Source organism: Branchiostoma floridae, unplaced genomic scaffold (genome assembly GCF_000003815.2).
Source record: "Branchiostoma floridae strain S238N-H82 unplaced genomic scaffold, Bfl_VNyyK Sc7u5tJ_1319, whole genome shotgun sequence".
Lineage (NCBI taxonomy): Eukaryota > Metazoa > Chordata > Leptocardii > Amphioxiformes > Branchiostomatidae > Branchiostoma > Branchiostoma floridae.
Genome location: NW_023365697.1, coordinates 69,256 through 72,762, shown reverse-complemented (window position 1 = coordinate 72,762; position 3,507 = coordinate 69,256). Strand labels below are relative to the sequence as shown.

Below are 3,507 nucleotides of genomic sequence, written 5' to 3'. Positions count from 1 at the left end.
AGTTGGTTGGTTGGCGGAAAAAAATAATAAATGATACGGTTTGCATGATGTACACCTTTCAGTTAGTTCCCAGGAAACATACATGAGTCTATAAGAGAAGCTCACAGTTTTTAATCTCCATACTGTTATGTAAACAAACTTCAAGAAACCATTGTTTGACAATCAGAGCTGGGTTTGTCTAACAATCAAACATAGTTTGTTTTGTAGTTGTCTGTTTCCTTGAACAGCCCAAACAAGTGCTTTCAATTTCTCTACCAGTATGTCAAAATTCTCACTGATAATCATTTTGCATGGTGCACATTGTTTACATGGTTGACTGATATTCACTTACATAAAGGAAAAGAACTTGGAAGTCTCAAAGTCCAGGGTAACTGTGACAACATAATTCTGCATATAAGATGGATGCTAGCTGCTGTCAATCAATTTTGGTTGGTCAGGGCAGGTTGAATGCCCCCTAGGGACTGTAAAAAGTGGTTGCCGGTTGGGGAAGACAGGTGGTTGCTTAGGAGGGGGTCTTAATTATGTAAAAATGGACGGGATTGTTTCGATGTGTCCTCTGACGGCAGGTGGTTGCCTGCGCCAGGTGGTTGCTCGGACAGGTTTCACTGTATTTCGCATGGCATCCATCCCATGTCTCCTGTTATGGCAAGGACGTCACGGGTGCAAATTTGTGCACACATAAGAAACACCGTCCGTATTGCCCTATTCTGGACCACAGAACACTTGTCATATTTCTTAAATCCCCAGACACCTGCGGCATAGTCAAGAATAGGGCAAACACACCACTCGTAGAGTTGTGTATAAGCGTGGTAACCAAGTTCTTTCAGAGCCTTAACTTTGCCCAGAATACCACCTAGGGCTCTTCCAGCAGAATCGGCAAGAACACTCGAGGCTGAATTTAAAGTTTGAAAAAGGTTGAACTTATCATAATAGTGCTGCTACATTAGATAATGTGGGCTTCTAGTATAACAGTATCTGTGTATTGTATGGTGTTATGATGTCTGCTTTTAATTGGAAGTCCAATGCTAGAAAGTCCTTGCAGGGAGGTATTTTGATGTTGAAATGTTTTTGTGGACATGTATATATTTCTTACTGCATGGATGTAATGTCTCTTAGTTACTGAGTACAAATAACAAAAAGATATCTTTTACCATGTGACAAAAAAGACAAGCAAATAGCACAGACTTGTATTTCCTAAAAATGTGTTACATTATCCTTTCCAGCCATAGATTGCATTACATGCTCTGCTCTTTTTTAACTTACAGTGAGTGGTGGCAATTTAAAGGAGAGGTACCAAGTGACTTTCTGTTCGGGAGATTTGTGTCCAAAAAATTGCAGAAGCTGAAGGTGAGAGTTGCTCGTATCTATTTCTGACTCTAGACTACTGTGTTTTCAGAATTTGCACATATTTATAATATATGCAAAATGCCTTTTTGGGAATGGGAAACTTATTGGTAGGCATGCATGTACAAATGTATGTGTACAAAGGTAATTATGTCATATTGTTATGCCTAATTTTAGAGATTTACCGTTTCCACTGTGCTGTAGTGTTCTGATCACTGTAATTTGTCAAATGCCAAAATTAAAGAAGACTACTTAATTCTTTACTTTACAAATGTAGATAAGTGATGGCAATAACATATCTATAATAATGTCATTCACACCTTTCTATTCTATTCCTGTATACACACAGTACAGTACTTGGAGATACATGTAACTAATTCTCTGGTTTGATTTTTCAGGGGCTCATCAAGAAGGGAAACTTCATCGCAAATGTAAGAGAACCTTGATGTCACAGGATGGAAACCTTGATGTCACAGCAGAAAAGGGATTTCAAGGGGGCAGCAAGGCAATTATTTAAAAAAAATACAGGACTTAAAAAATCAGTAGACTTTCCCAAAATATTGACTCAGGACCATTCAGACAGAGCCCCAGCATATAGAACTGTCATTTCCGAATGCAGCAGACACTGTAGAGGATGGTGACCCTCTGCGCCGTAAAAATGATTAAGGGGACAAGTGGCAATAACAGGCAATTTACATTATACTGTACAAGAAACCAAACCGCTAAACACAGGTATACTACATGTAGACCTGATGTAAGAAAGTTGAAAACCTGTCAGTTGGTAAAATATGTACCATTATCATATAGATTGCAATCTTTATCAATGTTATTTTAGCCTATCAATGCTTTTGGTCAATGAATTGGCCTGATGTTATTTCTCTATCGTCAACAAGTAAAATTAGTTAAGCCCTGTACATTTAATCACTTAGATGACATCCTCATCAATTTTGTCCCTTTCCAAAAAAAGTCCCAGTTTATGAGCTACAAGTAAGTGCCATAAAAGGCAAAAAAATATACTGGAAAATGAATGCTAAATGTATTTAATGTCAAAGTCAATTCATGTCATCCATGTAATCAAATCACCATGGCTTTACTTTAATGGTCTGTTGTGGACTATCCACTGTCAGATATAGTTAACACTTTGAATTTGTACTTTTATGACTAAGTTAAGGTGCAGTACATTTCACATTGCTTTGTTCAGGACAACGTTGGTTGTCAATGGTGAAGCAACTTTGCGAGGGTAATTCTATTTTTTTCTATTTGGAATCAACGTGTGTAATAAAAGTGATGGTTTTAAAGCACATGAAGTGTTTTATTTATATGTTGCATGTGTGACTGGATGAATGAATAGATGAATAAAATGACTTGTAGGAGCTTGTGTAATCCATTCTCTAAATATGAATCAGTATGAACTTGAATTGAACTTGTTTTATAGCCTGGCTAGCACTCCGTCCAAAAGAAACAGCCATTTAGGTATGTGCAGTAAAATTATTGTGTCTTGCGATGTTTAGGTCACCCAGTCCACATGGGCTTATAAGACGGCCAAGCAATTAACAGAAAGATTGCATTAAGTCAAATAAAATAGAACATAAGTAATACCGAGATTGATGATGTTCTATACAAATGATGAGTGGACCTGTACATACATGTACAATGTAAGGTGAACAGATCAACGTAACAGGAAAAGAGAAGAACCAAGTCAAAACTGCAAATGAAACAGGTCTATAATAAACTTAATTCTATTCAATCACTCATACGTTTTCTCATCTTCTTATGAATAAATGTGATATTAGCATTTTTCCCAAGCCTTGTGTAGATATAAGGCAATCTCAACCACCCCGTTATTAAGTATCCAGTTAACTTAATTTCATCTCTTTCCCATATAATATCGTTTGTCTTGCTATATAGTTTGTCAAAGAGTGTCTGGTGTAGAGTGTCACAGAATGGACAGTAGATTGAATATGAACTAAGCCTAGTTTTCTATTTCATGTAGTTTACTTAACAAACAGATTCTGTCCCCTTCTGGAATGGCACAATACCAATACAAAACACACAGACCCACAAGCCCAAAACATAACCTTAGCCATTTGGGCAACAGTAACCAATACAACACCGATATATTATCTGGCAGGAGCTGAAGCATCATCTGGCAGCAGCAGCATC

The 3,507-nt window shown here is 37.3% G+C and overlaps 1 long non-coding RNA gene across 2 annotated transcripts in view; it reads left to right on the top strand.

Moving 5' to 3' along the window:
• The window catches only part of LOC118407348, a 25,752-nt gene extending 23,106 nt beyond the window's left edge, over window positions 1–2,646 (top strand). For both annotated transcript variants that reach the window (XR_004830140.1, XR_004830139.1), the window contains exons 3-4: window positions 1,266–1,347; window positions 1,743–2,646. This is a non-coding gene — a long non-coding RNA (uncharacterized LOC118407348). The remainder of the gene's footprint in view (window positions 1–1,265; window positions 1,348–1,742) is intronic.
• Window positions 2,647–3,507: the final 861 nt, after the last annotated feature.